Source organism: Rhinoderma darwinii, chromosome 1 (assembly GCF_050947455.1).
Source record: "Rhinoderma darwinii isolate aRhiDar2 chromosome 1, aRhiDar2.hap1, whole genome shotgun sequence".
NCBI lineage: Eukaryota > Metazoa > Chordata > Amphibia > Anura > Rhinodermatidae > Rhinoderma > Rhinoderma darwinii.
The window spans coordinates 148758796-148780648 of NC_134687.1; the positions used below are offsets into that span (position 1 = coordinate 148758796).

At 43.9% G+C, this 21853-nt stretch overlaps 1 long non-coding RNA gene across 1 annotated transcript in view; it reads right to left on the reverse strand.

The window, feature by feature from the left end:
* Positions 1-400: 400 nt before the first annotated feature.
* Positions 401-21853, reverse strand: part of LOC142737575 (uncharacterized) — a 180592-nt gene continuing 159139 nt past the window's right edge. The window contains exons 3-5 of the long non-coding RNA XR_012880582.1: positions 13559-13666; positions 3036-3080; positions 401-799 (exon numbers count right to left, since the gene is read on the reverse strand). This is a non-coding gene — a long non-coding RNA (uncharacterized LOC142737575). The remainder of the gene's footprint in view (positions 800-3035; positions 3081-13558; positions 13667-21853) is intronic.

A 21853-nucleotide genomic window follows, 5' to 3' on the forward strand; every position in this document is an offset into this window, starting at 1 on the left:
CAGATGCAATGGAAATGATTTAACCACTGGACGTTTGCCTAAGTCCTAAGTTACCAAGACAAGAGATTTGACTGGTAGAAATCCCCGTCACTCACAAATGTTTGACAATTTGGATGTGACAATAGTACTAACACTTATTTTTTAAAACAAATAATACCTTACGTTCTTTAATTTTACCCAGTTTTTTTTAAATTATGATTTCTTTATCATTTGTCATTTGAAAGCAGGTAAGTCAATGTAATGTCAATCATCCTGCCAATCATATTTTATTTTCTTTATACGTTTTTTGCATTTGCATTATGTTTACACAATGTGCTCGGATTCTGAAACTTTGATGTAAAGTCATTTGTGCTGCTGACTAATCTTTTACTTACCTGACTGTTAAAATAGTTATAAAGACTTAACTAAAAAATATTTAATCAAATAAATCACACACAATGAATTATTAACCCATTGACGAAATATGGAGATACTGCTGCAGTTAGAGGGAACAGATAAAAGGGGCTAATAAAAATAAAAGAAAAAAGAAAGAAAAAAAATAAACTAAAGTGCGTCCCTACTACTGAATTTATTTTTCCTAAAGGAGTTATCTAGTTTAGAGTAAAGTAATAAAGTAATTTTCAAATACTCTATTAGAGTAATAAAGGGGGGTTCCTTGTTCAACTATTCGTTTTTTCCTGCAGTGATGTTTCAGGTTAGACTAGCTTTTTTAGACAAGCTTTCTTAATGAGAACATCTTATCGAGTGGACTCCATGCAGCAGAGCCCTGGTTGTCATCTGGTCTTGAGGGATCTACAATCTGAAATGAGGTTTAATAAAAACAGAAAACTTTATTTATTTTTTAGTAAATTATTTAAATTTGCTAATGTGATGTTATTACGGGAATGACTCCCTTTAGTTAGGAATCTATAAAAATTATTAACTTGAATGTAGTTTCCATGTTGTTACCCACCCCGGTCTGATTACAGACTATCGTAATTAACAGCAATCTGTAATCTGAAATCCATATGCAGAATGCCGTTAACAACAGTTTGTATTTAAGCCCTTCCTGCCGCAGCCCTTTTTCAGATTTTCATTTTAGTTTTTTCCTCCCTACCTTCCAAAAGCCATAACTTTTTTTATTTTGGCGTCGATATAGTCCTATGAGGGCTTGATTTTTGCGGGACGAGTTGTAGTTTTTCATACCACCATTTATTGTGCCATATAATGTACTAGGAAACGGGAAAAAAATTATATGTGGGGTAGAAAAAACAGCGATTCCTCCATTGCTTTTTGCACGTCGTTTTTACGGAATCCACTGTGCAATTAAAACAACATGTTAACTTTATTCTGTGGGTCAATACGATTATGTCGATACCAAATATATGTCGTTTTTTCTATATTTTACTACTTTTACAAGTAAAAACCTAAGTGTAAAAAATAAAATTTATTTTGTGTCGTCAAATTCCGACCCATAACTTTTTTATTTTTCCGTTGATTAAGTGGCATGAGGGCTTATTTTTTGCGGGATAAGCTGTCGTTTTTAATGATATGATCTTGGGGTACATGCGATGATTTGATCACTTTTTATTTCATTTTTTGTGGGGTTTACAATTTATTTTTTTTAAGCCGTTCCCTGTGCGGGTTAAGTAATGATATATTGTAATAGTTCAGACTTTTACGGACGCGGCAATACCAATTATGTTTATTTTTTTACTATGTTCTAGGGTGAAAATGGGAAAAGGTTTTTTTTTTTTAAACTTTTAATTTTTAATTTTTCTTTTTACATAAAAAAAACCCTTTATTTTACTATTTTTTTACTTTTTTTATTAGTCCCCCTAGGGGACTTCAATCAGCGATCGTTAGATCGCTTGCAAGATATACTGCAATACTAATGTATTGCAGTATATCATGATTCTGATAGGCATCTATTAAGCACTGCTGGGAGCCTTCATTAGGCCCCCAAGCAGCCATAGCAACCATTGCCCCCTCCCCCCCACGATTGCGTTGAGGGGGGCGCGATGAGCTGTTAGAGGGGGTCGCCCCTCTCTTTCTAACGATTTAAATGCTGAAGTCGCTATTGACGACAGCATTTAATGAGTTAAACGAGTGGGATCGCGCTCGAGAGCGAGTGGGATCGCGCTCGAGAGCGATGCCGCTCGTTTCTCTGAAGTGTCGGCTGCACATTACAGAGCCAGAGCCAGTGTGCTGCTGTATGGGACTTCATATGGCGCTGGATTATGGAATTATACTCCACTATAATCAATGCTTCTAGGAGAATTACCTAAATAATTCAGCATCCGATGAAGCATGCCAAAAAACAATTTCTGTTAGATTGATACAAACAGAAAAAACTCTGTATGCCTCTATATGCCTTCATATGAAACTGGACGCATAGAGAGGTACAATGACGGTTCCGTGAATAACGGACCGCACACAGATGGCTTCCGTGTGCAGTTCAATCTTTCACGGACCAAATCAATGCAAAGGCCAAGACTGTTCCGTAAAAAACGGGCAGGAGTAGGACCTGCCCTATTTTTGACGGAACGGCCGCATGGTTCTTTTAAAACAACTGAAGTGTGCATGGCCCCATTGAAATTAATCTATCAGGGTGCTATCAGTTAAAAAAGCGGATAGCACCCTGACGAAAGAAACTGAAGTGGACGTGAGGCCTAAGGTTGTTGTAGTGCGGCTCCGTGCAACCCAGAGGTTGTACAGAGCCATAATATGTTTGTGTACACGAGCCCTTAAGTTTTGTAAATTCAGCCTATATAAATGAGTAATTTATCATTTTCAAACTTTTCTAAATAAAATACTACTTAAAGTTACAAAGTATTAATTATTTGTAGTTATTAGATGTAAATAAAATACAGAAAAAAGTGAAAATTAAACATTTTAAAATTGGTCAGATGACTTTCAGCTGCTATCTTTTCCTATATTTAAATATAGATGTAGGGAGCCACCAAGTGTGTTAAGTGTATAAGGGTGGTGATAATCCTAAGTATCAGTTATAGATTGTAGTCTTTCTATATTCAATATTATTGTCATTAACTTACCATTTGAAGCAGATCATCAGCATTTCTCCAGTGTATGTGTGGCAGCTGTTGATTAACTTTCAGCATTAATTGTTTAGTTGCATAAAGTTTATACTATAGTACGTCAACCAGTAAAAATGGCTTTTAAGTTTTATACTATATACAGTGCATTCGGAAAGTCTTCAGACCATTTCACTGTTTTTAAATTTTGTTATGTTGAGGCCTTGTGCTAAAATAAAAAAAATCATGTTTTCTCCATGATTCTGCACTCAATACCCCATGATGACAAACAGAACTTTAGAAATTTTTGCAAATTTAGTAAAAATTTAAAACTTACATTTTGCATGGACTTAAGTATTCAGACCCTTTGCTATGACACTGGAAATTTATCTCTGGGGGCCTCCCATTTATCTAGATTATCTTTGAAATGTTTCTACACCTTGATTGGAGTCCACCTGTGGTAAATTAATTTGATTGGACATGATTTGGGAAGACACCCCTGTCTATGTAAGGTCTCTCAGCTGACAATGCATATCAGAGCAAAAACCAAGTCACGAGGAAAGATCTGCCTGAAGAGGTCAGAGACAGGAATGTGTGGAGGCACAGATCTGGAGAAGGGTACAAAAAAAAATCGCACTGACAGTTCCCAAGAGCACAGTGGCCTTCATAATTCTTAAATGGAAGACGTTTGGAACAACCGGGACCCTTACTAGAGCTAGCTGCCCCACCAAACTAAAAAATCTGGGAAGAAGGGCCTTGGTAAGAGAGGTGACCAAGAACCCAATGGTCACTCTGGCTGAGCTCCATAGATCCTGTGTGCAAATGGGAGAAACTTCCAGAAGGTCAACTATCACTGCAGCACTCCACCAATCTGGGCTTTATGGCAGAGTGGCCAGAAAAAAGCCTTTAGTCAGTAAAAGACACATGAAAGCTTGCCTGGAGTTTGCAAAAGAAGCACCTAAAGGACTCTCAGACTGCGAGAAACAAGTTTCTGTGGTCTGATGAAACCAAGATTGAACTTTGTGTCCTCAATGCTAAGCATCATGTTTGGAAGAAACCAGGCTCTGCTGATCACCTGCCCAATACCATCCCTACAGTGAAGCATGGTGGTGGCAGCATCATGCTGTGGGGGTGTAAGCGGCTGGGACAGGGAAACTGATCAGGGTTGAGAGAGAGATAAATGGAGCAAAGTACAGACATATTCTTAATGAAAACCTGATCCATAGTGCTCTGGCCCTCAGACTGGGCTGAAGGTTCACCTTCCAACAAGGCAATGACCTTAAGCACATGGCCAAGACAACACAGGAGTGGCTTAGGGATGACTCTGTGAATGTCCTTGAGAGGCCCAAGCAGAGCTCTGACTTGAACCTAATCGAACATCTCTGGAGAAACCTGAAACTGGCTGTCCACCAACGATCCCCATTAAACCTGACAGAGCTTGAGAGGATCTGCAGAGAAGAATGTCAGGAAATCCCCAAAAACAGGTTTGCAAACCTTGTGGCATCATACCCAAGAAGACTGGAGGCTGCTATAGCTGCCAAAGGTGCTTCAACTAAGTACTGATTAAAGGGTCTGAATACTTATGTCAATGAAATATTTTAGTTTTTCCTTTACAATAAATTAGCAAAGATTACTAACATTATGTTTTCACTTTGTCATTATGGGGTATTGAGTGAAGAATGATGGGGAAAAAGTAGATTTTTTAAAATTATTTTAGCACAAGGGCTCAACATAACAAAATGTAAAAAAATTTAAAGGATCTGTAGACTTTCCGAATGCATTGTACATACACCGTTAAGTCATAACATTAAAACCCCTGACAGGTGAAGTGAATAACATTGATCATCTCGTTACAATGGCAACAACATGTCAAAAGGTGAGATATATTAAGCAGCAAATGAACAGTCAGTGCAACGTATTGTGATGGCTGGAAAACTAGGTCAGAGCATCTTCAAAACTTGTGAGGTGTTCTTGGTATGCAATGGTTAGTACCTGCCAAAGTGGTCCAATAAAGGAACTCGGGGAACTGGCAACAGGGTCATGGGCGTCCCAGGCTCTTTTTTCCACGTGGGGAGGGAAGAATTGCCTGTCTGGTCCGATACCACAAAGAGCTATTATAGCACTAATTGCTGAAAAAGTTAATGCTTGGTATGAAAGAGAGGTAACATACAGTACATTGCTTCTTGCTGTGTAGTCGCAGATTGTACAGACTAAATTCTATATAAGATATTTGATTGATGTGTCCACTACAATATTGATTTAAATCTGCCTGAGTAAAAATACTAAAATTCTTGTTTATTGAATATAATATTTAGGACTAAAAGGGAGTGATGCACAAGGAAAAAATAGCTATAGCACTATAAAATGACTAGTCCAGGCAGGGTTCAGTTATTTGCTCTGATTGACTAGGGGATAGTGGCATTGATACTCTTGCACAGGTCATTATAGCTGTTTTTTTCCTTGTGCATCTGTAGCGTCCTGTTTACTTACCTCCCAATGGCCGCAGCCATGGATCTGTGAGCACTGGTCCCCATCTCCTTCCCAGGAGACGCCAGCGCTCACTTCCGCTCCGGTCCGCTGTGTCCCGTAGGGTGTGTGTACATGCTCGTGCCCGCTCTTAAAGGGCCAGCACGCGCACATGAAAACAATCATTATCAACTCACATGATTTCCTGGACTATGAGAAAGCCTCTGCCCTTCTGATCCTTGCCCGAGCGTTGTTTGTCATATCCTAGTGCTTTCCAGTTCCAGTGTTCCCTCTTCCTGTATCCTGTGATATCCTGGTCAAGTGCCATGCTGTGCTGTAGTCGTGCTGTGCTGTATCTACCACTGTCCTTCTACTCCACGCCTGATCTCTACCTGCTGCCTAGTCCCAGCCGAGCCTGCCTTGCTACTGTCCGAGCTGCCACAGGTACCCTATACGAACTATAGATTTTGACCTGCGCCCTGTTGGCCAGCTGCCATACCACCAAGGCGGTACGGCCCAGTGGGTCCACGAACCCTACGTGACAGCATCATTCCCTTTCAGTCCTTCCCTGCTTGGTTAGCCTGTTACCTGTAAAAATATTTTTGCTATACTAGTCCACTTTTTAAATATTCTATTCAATAAACTCGAATTTTAGCGTTCTTATGCTAACTCTTGTTCACCTCAAAAAGTGGCCACAATGGGCATGTGAGCATTAGAATTGGACCATAGAACAATGAAAGAAAGCGGCCTGGTCTGATGAATCACATTTTCTTTTACATCATGAGGATGGCAGAGTGTGTTATCGTCACTTGCCTGGGGAATAAATGGCACCAGGATACAACATCGGAAGAAGGCAAGATGGCTGAGGCAATGTGATACTCAAAACAATGTTTTGCTGGGAAAGATGGGTCCTGGCATTTACAGTATGTGGATGTTACTTTGACACGTACCACCTACACAAACAATGTTGCAGACCACGTGCATCCCTTTATGGCAAAGCTTTTCCTGATGGCAGTTGCCTATTTCCGCAGGATTATGCGCCCTGCCACACTGCAAAAAAATGTTTCCCTTTATTCCTAGGATGTTTTCGCTTTAACCTGTGTGTTTATTTATACTGTTTATTTATTGTGATGATGTCCCTATGGCCTATTTCGTCAATTATATACTGTGTTCTATTTTGGTGATGTGAGTAAGATTCATTAAAAACTGTATTTGATGCCTCTAGTAACCAATCACAGCATAGCCTTCATTTTTCATGAGCACTATAAGAAATTAAAGCTGTGTTGCGACTGGTTGTATGGGAAACAGAGACCGTTTTACTTTTCGACAGTTTTTATGAATCTCTCCCATTGAATTTTATTATGTCAAAATAGTGTCTGTCTTTATTTCTAGTCTGTGTTGATGTCACAGTAGTCTGTCTCTCTTCCTAAATATTTTTTTTATTATGATGATCTCACAATACTCTTTGCCTTTAGTTCTAGGCTGTTTATTTATTTATTTATTTCTATTCTGGTTATGTCACTGTAAAGGTTCTGCCAGGCACAGCTTCGGGGTTAACGCCCATAGATAATCAGTCTGCACCTGCTTCTATGTCTGTGAGACTGACTCCATCTTCCACCACTCAGGGTGGCAGGCTTAGGTGTGGGAGAACCTATCACAGGCTGGCCAGACGGAGCTAGCTCCCGCCCTCTGTCTATTTATACCTGCCTTTCCTGTTCCTCCTTTGCTTGTGATTCTTTTCGTTTGGTTTCCTGGCCCTGCTGCAGCTTCTTGTACTATTGTCCTTGCTTCATATTGACCCCGGCTTCCTGACTACTCTCCTGCTCTGCGTTTGGTACCTCGTACACTCCTGGTTTGACTCGGCTTGTTTACTTCTCTTGTTACTCACAGTGTTGCCGTGGGCAACTGCCCCTTTCTCCCCCTAGCTCTGTGTACCCTTGTCTGTTTGTCTGTCGTGCACTTAATGAGCGTAGGAACCGTCGCCCAGTTGTACGCCGTCGCCTAGGGCGGGTCGTTGCAAGTAGGCAGGGACTGAGTGGCGGGTAGATTAGGGCTCACTTGTCTGTCTCCCCACCCCCCGTCATTACATAATCACAAGCCCATACCTAGTCTACCCTGGTCCCTGACACCACTATGGACCCCCTTGAGACCCTGGCTCAGCAAATGCAGGGTCTCTCCCTACAGGTCCAGGCCCTGGCTCAGAGGGTCAACCAGCCTGATGCTACCTTGGTAGTCCCCCTCACCTCACCTCTTGAACCCCACCTCAAGTTGGCCGACCGGTTCTCAGGGGACCGGAAGACTTTTCTCTCCTTTCGGGAGAGTTGTAGGCTTTATTTTCGTTTAAAGCCCCACTCCTCAGGTTCTGAGAGCCAGCGGGTGGGTAGAATTATGTCCCGGCTCCAGGAAGGGCCCCAAGAATGGGCCTTCTCCTTGGCTCCTGATGCCCCTGAACTTTCCTCCGTTGATCTTTTCTTTTCTGCTCTCGGACTCATCTATGACGAGACTGACAAGTCTGCTTTTGCCGAGAGTCAGCTGGTGACCTTACGTCAGGGTAAGAGACCTGTTGAGGAGTATTGCTCTGACATTAGGAAGTGGTGTGTAGCTTCTCGGTGGAATGACCCTGCCTTAAGGTGCCAGTTTAGGTTGGGTCTGTCGAACGCCCTGAAAGACCAGCTAGTTAGCTATCCCTCTTCTGACTCCCTAGACCAGGTTATGGCTTTAGCGGTAAGACTTGACCGACGTCTCAGGGAAAGACAACGTGAACGTTTATGTGTTTTCTCCTCTGACTCCCCCATGATGCCTCCCAAGGTTCCGTTGCTTCGTTCCTCCCCGGAAGACTCGGAGGTACCTATGCAACTCGGGGCCTCCGTGTCCCCCCAACAACGTAGAGATTTCCGCAGGAAGAATGGTCTCTGCTTCTACTGTGGGGATGACAAGCATCAAGTGAACAACTGTCCTAAGCGTAAGAATGCAGCCGGAGAACTTCCGCGCCTAAGTGATCATCGGGGAGGTCACTTGGGCGCACAGGTATTTCCCGTAAATATGAAACGTAATAAAATCTTGCTTCCCTTTCAGGTCTCTTTTGGTGGTAGGTCTGCTACCGGCAGTGCCTTCGTGGATTCAGGGTGTTCTGCTAATATCATGTCTGTGGAATTTGCTATGCCTTTGATTGATTTGCCTAAACCTGTCCCGGTAGTGGGTATCGACTCCACTCCTCTTGCTAATGGTTATTTTACACAGCATTCCCCTGTTTTTGAACTCCTTGTTGGCTCCATGCATTTGGAGCAGTGCTCTGTACTGTTAATGCAGGGATTATCGTCCGATTTGGTTTTAGGCCTTCCCTGGTTGCAGTTGCATAATCCCACGTTTGACTGGAATTCTGGGGACCTTACCAAGTGGGGTAATGAATGCTTGACGTCATGTTTTTCTGTTAATTAAATTTCTCCCCCTGAGGTGGTGAACACGCTACCTGAGTTTGTTCAGGACTTCGCCGATGTTTTCTCTAAAGAGGCCTCCGAAGTGTTACCTCCTCATAAAGAATATGATTGCGCAATCAATTTGGTACCAGGAGCTAAGCTCCCTAAGGGTAGGATATTTAATCTCTCTTGTCCCGAACGTTAAGCCATGAGAGAGTATATCCAGGAATGCCTGGCCAAGGGTTACATTCGCCCCTCTACTTCTCCGGTAGGTGCTGGCTTCTTCTTCGTAGGGAAGAAGGATGGTGGTCTTAGGCCATGCATTGACTACCGAAGCTTGAATAAGGTCACTGTAAGGAACCAGTATCCCCTTCCTCTGATTCCTGATCTCTTTAATCAGGTTCAGGGGGCCCAATGGTTCTCTAAGTTTGATCTACGGGGGGCGTATAACCTTATCCGCATCAAAGAGGGAGATGAGTGGAAGACTGTGTTTAACACGCCCGAAGGTCATTTCGAATACCTCGTCATGCCCTTTGGGTTGTGTAATGCTCCCGCGGTCTTCCCGAATTTCATAAATGAGATTTTTAAGAGACTACCTGGGGTTATTTTTTGTAGTGTACCTTGATGACATACTTGTGTTTTCCAAGGACTGGTCCTCCCACATTGAGCATGTCAGGAAGGTGCTCCAGGTCCTTCGAGAAAACAAACTGTTTGCAAAGACGGAAAAATGTGTGTTTGGGGTGCAGGAGATACCATTTTTGGGCCAAATCCTCACTCCTCATGAATTCCGCATGGACCCCGCCAAGGTCCAGGCTGTGGCGGAATGGGTCCAACCTGCCTCCCTGAAGGCGTTACAGTGCTTCCTGGGGTTCGCTAATTATTACAGGAGGTTTATTGATAACTTCTCGGTCATCGCTAAGCCTCTTACGGATCTCACTCTCAAGGGTGCTGATCTCCTCCACTGGCCTCCTGAGGCTGTCCAGGCTTTTGAGGTCCATAAGATGTGCTTTATCTCGGCCTCGGTGCTGGTTCAGCCCAACCAAATGGAGCCATTTATCGTGGAGGTTGACGCGTCCGAGGTGGGAGTGGGGGCTGTCTTGTCCCAAGGTACCAGGTCCCTCACCCATCTCCGTCCCTGTGCCTACTTCTCCAGGAAGTTTTCACCCACTGAGAGTAACTATGATATTGGCAACCGCGAACTCTTAGCCATTAAATGGGCATTTGAAGAGTGGCGCCACCTCCTGGAGGGGGCTAGGCACCAGGTAACGGTCCTTACCGACCACAAGAATCTGGTTTTCCTAGAATCTGCCCGGAGGCTAAACCTGAGACAAGCTCGATGGGCGTTATTTTTTTACCAGATTCAACTTTGTGGTTACCTATAGGGCTGGGTCTAAAAATTTTAAGGCTGATGCACTCTCACGTAGCTTCATGGCCAGCCCTCCTTCGGAGGAAGATCCTGCTTCTATTTTGCCTCCAGGTATAATCATTTCCACTATTGATTCTGATTTAGTCTCTGAAATTGCGGCTGATCAAGGTTCAGCTCCCGGGAGCCTTCCTGAGAACAAGCTGTTTGTTCCCCTGCAATTCCGGTTAAGGGTACTTAGGGAAAATCATGACTCTGCACTATCTGGCCATCCAGGCATCCTGGGTACCAAGCACCTCATTGCCAGAAACTATTGGTGGCCTGGGTTGCCTAAAGACGTTAAGGCCTACGTCGCCGCTTGTGAAGTTTGTGCTAGGTCCAAGACTCCCAGGTCCCGACCAGCGGGCTTACTATGTTCTTTGCCCATTCCCCAGAGACCTTGGACCCATATCTCCATGTATTTTATCACCGATTTGCCTCCATCTCAAGGCAAGTCGGTGGTGTGGGTTATAGTAGACCGCTTCAGTAAGATGTGCCACTTTGTGCCCCTCAAAAAACTACCCAATGCTAAGACGTTAGCTACCTTGTTTGTCAAACACATCCTGCGTCTCCATGGGGTCCCTGTCAATATTGTTTCTGATAGAGGGGTACAATTTGTTTCATTGTTTTGGAGAGCCTTCTGTAAAAAGTTGGAGATTGATCTGTCCTTCTCCTCTGCCTTCCATCCTGAAACTAATGGCCAAACTGAGAGGACTAATCAGTCTCTAGAACAATATTTAAGGTGTTTTATCTCTGACTGTCAATATGATTGGGTCTCATTCATTGCCGTCGCCGAATTTTCCCTTAATAACCGGGTCAGTAACTCGTCAGGGGTCTCCCCCTTTTTCTGTAATTTTGGGTTTAATCCACGGTTCTCTTCCGTTTCACCTGGTAGTTCCAACAATCCCGAGGTAGAGGTCGTTCATCGAGAACTGTGCACAGTCTGGGCTCAGGTTCAGAAGAACCTAGAGGCGTCCCAGAGCATACAAAAAACTCAGGCATATAGAAAACGTTCTGCTAACCCCATGTTTATGGTCGGGGATCTGGTGTGGCTATCGTCTAAAAATTTGCGCCTGAAGGTCCCGTCCAAGAAGTTTGCTCCCCGGTTTATAGGGCCGTACAAGGTCATTGAAGTCCTCAATCCTGTCTCCTTCCGACTGGAGTTGCCCCCATCTTTTCGAGTACACGACGTGTTCCATGCCTCCCTCCTTAAACGCTGCTCCCCGTCCTTGGCTCCCTCGAGGAAACCTCCGGTCCCTGTTCTCACCCCTGAGGGGGCAGAATTCGAGGTGGCCAAGATTGTGGACAGCAGGATGGTCCTAGGCTCCCTCCAGTACCTGGTCCATTGGAGAGGATACGGGCCTGAGGAGAGGACTTGGGTACCCGCTCGGGATGTTCACGCTGGGATATTGGTCAGGAGGTTTCACCTTCGTTTCCCCAGTAAACCAGGTCCACTTAGAAAGGGTGAGGTGGCCCCTCATAAAAGGGGGGGTACTGTAAAGGATCTGCCAGGCACAGCTTCGGGGTTAACGCCCATAGATAATCAGTCTGCACCTGCTTCTATGTCTGTGAGACTGACTCCATCTTCCACCACTCAGGGTGGCAGGCTTAGGAGTGGGAGAACCTATCACAGCCTGGCCAGACGGAGCTAGCTCCCGCCCTCTGTCTATTTATACCTGCCTTTCCTGTTCCTCCTTTGCTTGTGATTCTTTTCGTTTGGTTTCCTGGCCCTGCTGCAGCTTCTTGTACTATTGTCCTTGCTTCATATTGACCCCGGCTTGCTGACTACTCTCCTGCTCTGCGTTTGGTACCTCGTACACTCCTGGTTTGACTCGGCTTGTTTACTTCTCTTGTTGCTCACGGTGTTGCCGTGGGCAACTGCCCCTTTCTCCCCATAGCTCTGTGTACCCTTGTCTGTTTGTCTGTCGTGCACTTATTGAGCGTAGGGACCGTCGCCCAGTTTTACCCCGTTGCCTAGGGCGTGTCGTTGCAAGTAGGCAGGGACTGAGTGGCGGGTAGATTAGGGCTCACTTGTCTGTCTCCCCACCCCCCGTCATTACAGTCACAGTAGAGTTTTTCGTTATTTTTATGCATTTGTCTATATTGATGATTTTAAAATTGCCTGTCTCTTCATTATAAGCTGTGTTGAATTGAGATGATGTCACAATGGCCTGCGTCTTTTCTTCATAAGCTGTGCTCTATTTTTGACAATTTCACAATAGACAATGGGGCAAATTTACTATTTAAATGTGCTAGAATTCTTGCTAAAATTGAGCCAGATTTCTGGTTTACATGTCGTGCGCCACATTTTTTGACCATTTTGGAGACTTTTTTGACACGTTCAACAAGGGGCCTTGGCTAAATGTGAAAGGGACGTGGTCTACAGAAGGGGCGTTGCTTGGAACGCAACACACAACAAAAATGCACCAAAATTTTGTAGCAAAAACTAAGCCAACTATTAGTTGATATAAGAAAGACGTTTAACATGTCTAGCAAGATGTGCTAAATTTATTATATAGCCTTCACCACTTTTATAAATTTGGTGCATTTTCTGACTGCATTGTCTAGGTTTAAACTGTCTAGAGGTTAGACAGAATGAGTAAATCTATCCCAGTCTTTATTTCTAGACTGTGATGATGTCACAATAGAGTCTGTCTTTATTCGTAGGCTGTGCAATGTTGTAATGATGTCACAATAGTTTGTCTTTATTCGTAGGCTGTGCACTGTTGTGATGATGTCACAATAGAGTCTGTCTCTATTCGTAGGTTGTGCACTGTTGTGATGATGTCACAATAGAGTTTGTCTTTATTTCTAGGCTGTTTTTCTATTGTGATGATGGTCTTTTTAGTTACAGTTTAAACCCTTTCCAATCATCCAATCAACATCTATAGATATGGAATATCACAAATTGTCGTTCAAATCAATCCATATCTACCTTTTGAAAAAAAAAAAGCCTGGTTCAGTGATATGCAGAGTAATAATTAAAACAAATCTCACATTTAAGGCTGTGTTCACATCTGCAATCCAGGTTCTGTTGTTCTGCTCCACGTCATAGGAGCAGAACAGTGAGAATACTGGAAGTGATGGATCTGTCGCATGATGGAAACCAATGGCGTTCGACAAATCCCATTGACTGAAATGGTTCCGTCGGGTTTCAGTCATGGGTTTCATCATTCTCCCTCATAAAATAGCGCTGCATCCTGCGCTTCTTTTGTCTGGCAAAAACGGAGCCTCTAACCCAGATCTGAGCAGGACCTTACCTGTACGATCCCCTTTTCTGTGCCTTTGGTTTGAGTCTTGGTACTCTGGTGGTCCCTCAGTGTGTGATGATTATCTGACAATAGAATCTTTGCGTAATGGTGGTGGAACTGTGGCAGAAAATAAAGTAGGAGAGTTAGTGGTTGCAACTGAAGTGTTATAGCCATCTAGCAAGGTCAGTATTAATCAGTCATAAGTAGCTCTAAAGGCTACAGGACAAACCATTATCCTATACTACCCGTGGTGGAAAAAGACTAAAGATTAATGCCAAAATGCAGTTCAAAGGGGGCACAGAGAGTAAAATGAGTTCAGGAAATAGAGACGGTCAGGAACTAAGATGAAAAACAGAGGGGTTACTCATAAACATTAGAATATACTATAAATATACAGTTTATTGCTGCCAAGGCTCAATACTAATGATAACAGAATGCTTCAAAGATTCACAAATACATTCACATGTGGACTGGTTTCTGACCAAATAGTTAAACCTAAAGTTGCATGTAAAATATGGCTACTGTGCAAAATGATTTTACATTATGAACTGTACAATATGTATTAACAGAAGCAGAAAATAACTTGGTAACATATTCATAGTACCAAAGCTGGTAGAAAGCTGACAACAGATTTATAACATATTGCCTAGAAAAAAAATGGAATAACTTTCTCATACACAGTAATATGTCAAGAATTTGTGCTCCATAATTATTTTTGTATAAAGAAGACTGTCATTAACCCCTTAAGGACGAAGACATTTTTTGATTTTTGATTTTTGATTTTCTGCCTTCCAAGAGCCATAACGTCTTTATTTTTTCGTCAATAGAGCGGTGTGATGGCTTATATTTTGCGGGAGGAGTTGTAGTTTCTATTGGTAGCATTTTAAGTACCATATAATGTACTCGGAAGCTGAAAAAAAATTATTTGCGGACTGAAATTGGAAAAAGCTGCGATTCCTACATTATTTTTTGGGTTACGTTTTTATGTCTTTCATCGTGCGGTAAAAATGAAAACGTAACTTTATTCTGTGGCTCAATACGATTACAGTGATACCAAATTTATATAATTTTTTTTCATATTTTACTACTTTAAAAAAACAAAACTTTTTGTTAAAAAAAATTAGTTTTGTTTCACCACATTCTGAGAGCCATAACTATTTTATTTTTCCGTGGACTGAGCGAAGTGAGAGCTTATTTTTTGCGGGGCAAGCTGTAGTTTTTTATTGGCACCATTTGTTGGTACATATGACTTTTTGATCACTTTTATTAAACAGATTTTGGGCACTAAGGTGACCAAAAAACGGCGATTTTGGCAGTTTACAATTTTTATTCTTTACGGCGTTCACCGTGCGCATTAAATAATGCTATAATGTAATATTTCAGACTTTTATGGACACAGCAATACCAATTTTGTTTATTTTTAATTTTTTACATTGCTTTAGAGGAGAAATGGTAAAAGGGGTTTTTTTTTAACTTTTTTTTTTTTTTTTGCACTACTAAAAACTTTTTTAACTTATTTTTACACATTTTATTAGTCCCCCTAGGGGACTTGAACCACCGATCATTAGATTGCTGGTACAATATACTGAAATACTAATGTATTGCAGTATATTGTCATTTTTACAGGCATCTATTAAGCCCTGTCAAAGGCATGGCTTAACAGAGGGAGAGTGAAGGCAGCCCTGGAGGCCTTCATTCAGCCCCTGGGCTGCCATAACAACCATCGACACCCCCCGATCTCATTGTGGGTGGGCGATGAGCTGCCGGAGGGGGCCGCCCCCTCTTTTCAGATGCTGCGGTCGCGATTGACTGCAGCATTTGAGGGGTTAAACAGCCAGGAACAGCGCGATCACTGCTCTTGGCTGTTAGTCCTGGGTGTCGTCTGTAAAACACAGCCGACACCCGCAGCATATGGAGCGCGCTTAGCACGTGAGCGCGCTCCAAACATCACCCCCCCCCCCGCACCAGGTCATACCGGTGCGTCCTGGTGCGCTAAGGGGTTAAAACAGCATCCACATGATGGTAAATTAGCAGGATTTTCTAAATCATAAGTAAAATAAAACAAATAAAGCTTAGGCGTCGTTCACATATCCGTCAGGGCTCTATTCTGTCGTTCCATCTGAGCTTTCCTTCAGAATGGAGCCCTGACTGAAACAAACGGAAACCATAGGTTTCCATTCCAATCACCATTGATTTTAATGGGGACGGATCTGGTGCCAATGGTTTCCATTTGTATCAGTTGTGCAAGGGTTGCGTCGTTTTGATGGAATCAATACTATAGTCGACTACGGTTTCCGTTTGTTTCAGTCAGGGTCCCATTCTGAAGGAAAGCTCAGACGGAACGTCAGTACTGGACCCTGACACAGATGTGAACGAAGCCTAAAAGGGGTTATCCTGGTTTTTAAAATGAATGGCCTAACCTTAGGATTGGCTATCAATATTAGATCGGTGGGAGTCCAACTGCAAATGTATCTGCGCATGCAAAGTACAAACGAGACGGAAACTATGTAAATAATGAAGCCATACAAGCAGTCGTACAAGCGCCGTGGCCCCTTCTAACAGGGGATAGGCCATCATCAATTTTAAAAAACCTGGATAACCCCATCTAATCTAACTTCTTAGATTTTGACCTTTTACTTTCCCAGTGGTCTGGTGTTTTCCTGTATTACTTGTGTACTTGTGAATTTAAATCTTTAAAATCCTCAACAATAGGTGTTGATTTAAAAATGTCCTTGGCTCTGTTAACATTTGCAATTATTTTTAACAATATAGGTTCCGGTATTTTTGATTGCAAGAATAGTGCAGTTAGGAGATCAATTATCAGTCAATGGTACTTAGCAGAATTTTTTGGAATCTGTTTGAAAACTCATCTGTCCATATTAACTCATCTGTCTATATTACAATTTTTGGCCTACGTTTAGCGTATGCCCTAGATAAAGCTCCCGACAAACACATTAACCTCTGAAGAACAAAGTAATTTTTTAATTTTTTCATTCATAAAGTGCCATACATTTTTTATTTTTCTGTCGACAAAGCCATATGAGGGCTTGTTTTTTTAAAAACAAGTTGTAATATTTAATGTACTATATAATACTCTAATAAACATTAAAAAAAATATGTTCTGGGGTGGAATTGGAACAAGAAGGCCATAGCTTTTTGGGGTTTGTTGGGGAATGAAATGTAGTATTTATTGTTACAGTTTTGGGATCTAAATGACTTTGTGGTAACATTTTATTCCATATTTTGAGGACGCAGGGTCACTAAAAAACAGCAATTCTGTAATTGTAATTTTTTTTTTTCCAATGGCATTTTTTTTTTTTAATCAGTTCAAGTTTACTCAACAAAATTCACAACTGTACAGGTCATTATACATTCTCATACAGTGTATAAGCAAATTTCCACAGACCCGCTTATGTATTTTCAACAAAACATTCCCTTCCCCCCAACTCCCCCTTGTACCCCCCCAGCCGGTCTTCTCGTTACAACTTTTTTAATCTTATCTCCTTCTCCTTCCCTTTTCCATTCCCCCTCTTACGTCTACTCCCCGTATGTACCCCACCGTCAGTAGCCCTATACCTGAATGTGGGACCGTAATGTAAGTAGCTCCGCCGAAGCGTACCCAGAATGATCAATCCACCTAGCCCATTGTTTTTCAAACTTTGCCTTGGACCCCCTCTTGGAGTATATCCTATATTCCATTAGAACCTGTGAGTTAAGTGCCCCTATAATTTCTTGCTTTGAGGGTGGCTCCGTATCCAGCCAGTGTTTCGCTATTCCTTTCCTGACTTGGTATAGTATTTTTGCAATTGCCAAACCTGAGATCCTATCCCCCTCCAAGTCTCCAACATATCCCAGCAGCATTACCACTGGATCCCATGGAATCTGTACCTCAAACACTCTCCCCAGTAGCTCTGACATTTCTGTCCACAGAGTCCGCAACCTCCCGCAGGACCAGAACATATGGAGGATGTCTGCCTTTTCCTCCGGACACCTAGGGCACCTGGCGTCCGCCCTTAACCCCATTTGTTTCAGCACCCAAGGGGTCCTATACACCCTATGTATCAGAAACAACTGAGATCTCCGTTGTGCTACATTGATGGACAAAGTACATGTTGCCGCCAAGACCGCCTCCCAGTGGTCTGTAGGGATAGGACCCACATCTCTCTCCCATGTAGCTTTGACTGGTGCCATAGGATCTCCCAGATGTTCCGACAGCAACCTGCGATAAACCAATGAAATTAATCCCTTTGACGTTACTGCTTTTGCAATATGTTCCAACACTCCCGTGGCATGTATTGCCATATCTATACTGGCCGCTTGTGTCTGCACCGCGTGCCTAATCTGCAGGTACTGATAGAACATGCGGGAATCCAACTGAAACCCCTCCCGTAATTGCTGAAAGGATTTGAGTATGTCTCCCTCGTACAACTGACTCAATCGTATTATGCCTTGCTGCTCCCACCCCTGCATCCCTTCCAATTTCCCCAGTTCCCCCAGATATGCATTCCTCCAGAGTGGTGTATATTTAGTACACTCTCCTATCCCCAGCAAGTGTTTGCACTGCCACCAAACCTTATGTATGAGAAGCAGGGTGGGTCTGGTACTCGCCATCCTTTTATAGCTGTGTGCTTCCAGTCCTGCCAACGGGTTCTCCCCCCCCCCCCAGATATGATAGGATGCGTGCACTGGACCCCCATGTCTCTTCCTGCTCCCATTCCCAGAAATGCTGACATTGGGCAGCTAAATAATACACCCACGCATTGGGCACCGCCAGGCCCCCCTCCTCCTTAGGCAGTTGGAGTTTCTCCAGTTTAATCCTGGGTACCCCCTTCTTCCATACCAGGTCTCTAAACAAGTTGTGCAACCTTCTAAACCAATATTTGGGGATCCATACCGGGGAGTTATGTAGGACATACAGCACCTGGGGCATAAGGATCATTTTAATCAGATTCGTCCTACCCAGAGCCGATAGCGGTAGCTTATTCCAAGCCTCTACTTTGGCTTTTATCGTTGTTAACAGTGGCATTACATTAAGAGACATATAATCCTGTGCTTTCGCCGTCACCCTGACCCCCAAGTACTTAAACTCCGTGACCACCGGTATCTCCACCTCCTCCTCCCCAGTCTGGATAACCCCCGGGTCCATGAGCATTAGAGCCGATGTTGACCAATTAATGAGCAATCCCGAATATTTCCCAAACCGCTTAATCAGGGCCATCACTAACGGGAGTGTGCGCTCGGCATCCGCCATGAATAACAGCATATCATCCGCGTATAATGCAATTCGTTCCTCCACCCCCCCATATCTCAACCCCTGAATATGCTCATGTTGTCTTACTGCACACGCCAATGGTTCCACCGCCAACGCGAACAACAACGGAGATAATGGACATCCCTGACGCATTCCCCGCGCCAGCGCAAACCGATCAGAGAGTACCCCATTCACCCTAATCCTTGCAGTCGGGGCTACATATAAGAACTTTACCCATTTTATGAAATTAGGGCCAAATCCCATTTTTCCCAGAACTGACCACAAATATTTCCATTCCACGCAATCAAACGCTTTAGCCGCATCTAGGGACAGAATGGCTCTCCCCCTGTTATTATCCGGAAGAATTAGCAAATTCAAGAACAGCCGTCTCAGGTTCACCGCCGTCGACTTGGATGGCATAAAGCCGGCCTGATCTCCATGTACCACCCCAGCCACTACCATGGCCAGTCGAAGCGCCAATACCTTTGCTATGATTTTAATATCCGCCGTCAATAGAGAAACTGGTCTATAGGAGCCCGGGAGCTGCGGATCCTTCCCCTCTTTAGGCAGAACTACTATAGTTGCTTCGTACATTGTTTCCGGGAGCCGCCCCCTATCAAAACTATCCAAAAGAGTGGTCAGTAACTGAGGTGTGAGTTCCTCCCCATATTCCTTAAAAACCTCCACCGGAAGACCAGCCGGCCCGACGCCTTTTCACTGGCTAGTATCCCTATAGCTGCCTGGAGATCCTCCAGAGATATAGGTTCCTCCAATGTCCCTCTCTCCTCCCCTCCCAACCTGGGAATTTCAGTCTCCCCTATATACTCTTCCAACTGTTGGGGTGTGTGCTCTGCTCTAGAGGCATATAAATCTGAGTAAAACTGCTGAAAAACTTTCAAAATCTGTCCTGTATCAGTCTCCGACTTTCCCCCCTCCCCCCTGATAGTTTGTATATAATTATTCTCCCTCTGAGCCTGCGCCATCCTTGCTAGTAACCGTCCTGTGGTTTCCCCCTCCTCATAATATTGGCGTTTTAGAAACATTCGTTTGTTATCTGCCCTCTCCAACTGATGCTGTTTTAACAACCACTGTGCCTCCACCCAATACTTCAATGTGTCTGGTGTGTTATCCGCAATATGTAGCCTTTCTGTCTCCGTTACTCTTTCCAACAGCGCTTCCCCTAATTGTCTGGATCTAGTTTTTACTGCCGAAATGTGCTGTATGAACACCCCTATCAGCCACGCCTTCATCACATCCCACAGTATCTCTTGCGGTACCGTACCTGAGTTGAATTGAAAATATTCCTTTATGAGGTCTAGAATTCGTTTATTATCTATCAACTTCAGCCAAAAGGCATTGAGTTTCCAGCACCCTTGCCCCCGCCCTATTCTCCCCTCCGTCTCTACCTTCATTAACAAAGGAGAATGATCTGATAAGGCTCTTTGTAGGTATTCTATCTGGGCTACAAAGGGTACCGCTGCCGGCGAGCACAATATTAGATCTATCCTGGATAGAGACTGATACGTGGAAGACGCACAAGAGTACTGAAACTTATTTGGATGCTTATCCCTCCATATGTCCCGCCAACCCATTTCAGCAACAAGATGACCAAATGCTGTTATACCTCCCCCTGTCATGCCAAATTTATCCATATTAGTATTCAGTACCGCGTTAAAATCCCCCATCACTAGTAACGGCGCCTCCGGGAATCTAGCCAGTTCCTCCACCACTTTCTTGATACACCCGCTAGAAAATGGAGGGGGGACATACAACACCACCAACACACAGTTCCAATGATACAGAGTACAGTGTACCCCCACATACCGCCCCTCCCCATCCTGGAAGGAGTCATGACATATAAATGGCACTGCCCTATGTATGAGAAGACACCCCCCTTGAATATGTAGTATGGTAAGAATGAAAACTATGACCTACCCATGCCCTATTCATCATAGAGACTGAATCCCTAGTCATATGCGTCTCCTGTAGTCCTATCACCCGCGACTCCTGCTTCTTGACAAAATCAAATACCGCCTGCCGTTTTCTGGCGTCCCGCAAGCCCCGAACATTCCAGGACAAACAATTAAGTGATCCCATCATCCTGCAACATATCCCAACACATCCTTTCCTGTACTCGTAGTTTTACGTATCCGACCGGCTGGGTCATCCTTCCCTCCCTCCAATCCCCTCCCCCACCCTGTAACCTCCCCCGTAAACCTACCCCTTTCCAAGGGTCGGGGCGACAGACCGTATCTGCCATTACCCATAACAACCAGCGTCGGCAGGTCAACTCCGCCCACCTTACATTCAGCAATACCATAACTTGCTATTCACTTTTCCCGCTTAACTGACCATTTTTGCAAATAAACAACCATCCCTTCAACATATCAGTACCCCTCAATGTCCATAAACAAATTCCTCCACTCCTGGTCTTCCGTGTGCACCGCAGCCAGGCCCTCCAAAGCCCCCAGGGGTTCAAACAGGAGTCCAAACATAACCAGGAACTCTCAATGCCAGTTCTTGCAATGGTCTACGACACCTGGTTCAATCCCGCAACCCCGGCCTCATCTTTCCAGCCGGTCCGCTCCGGATCAACGCCGTCCCTCTGCCTCTGCCGGTCTCAGTTGACTTTCATGGCTGTCCAACCATCTAACCGCTTCTCTCGGTGTCTCGAAGAAGGAAGTTGTGCCCAGCACCACCACTCTCAAGCGGGCAGGATACATCATCGAATATTGCACTTGTAACGCCCTTAAGCGTCTCTTTATATCCATAAACTGTGATCTTTTCCGTTGTACTTCCATAGAGAAATCCGGGAAGAAGGACACTTCACCCCATTAAAGGAGATGTCTTGACGTTCTCTAGCTTTCCTTAGGATCTTGTCCCTATATTTGTAATGTAGAATCTTTATCAGCACCGGTCTCGGCGGCCTCCCCGGAGGGCCGGGTCTGGTCGGCACACTGTGTGCTCTTTCCACAGCAAATAAAGGGGTCAATTCATCCTTTCCGAATGTGTCTATCAGCCATTTTTCAAAGAAATCATCCGGATTCGCTCCC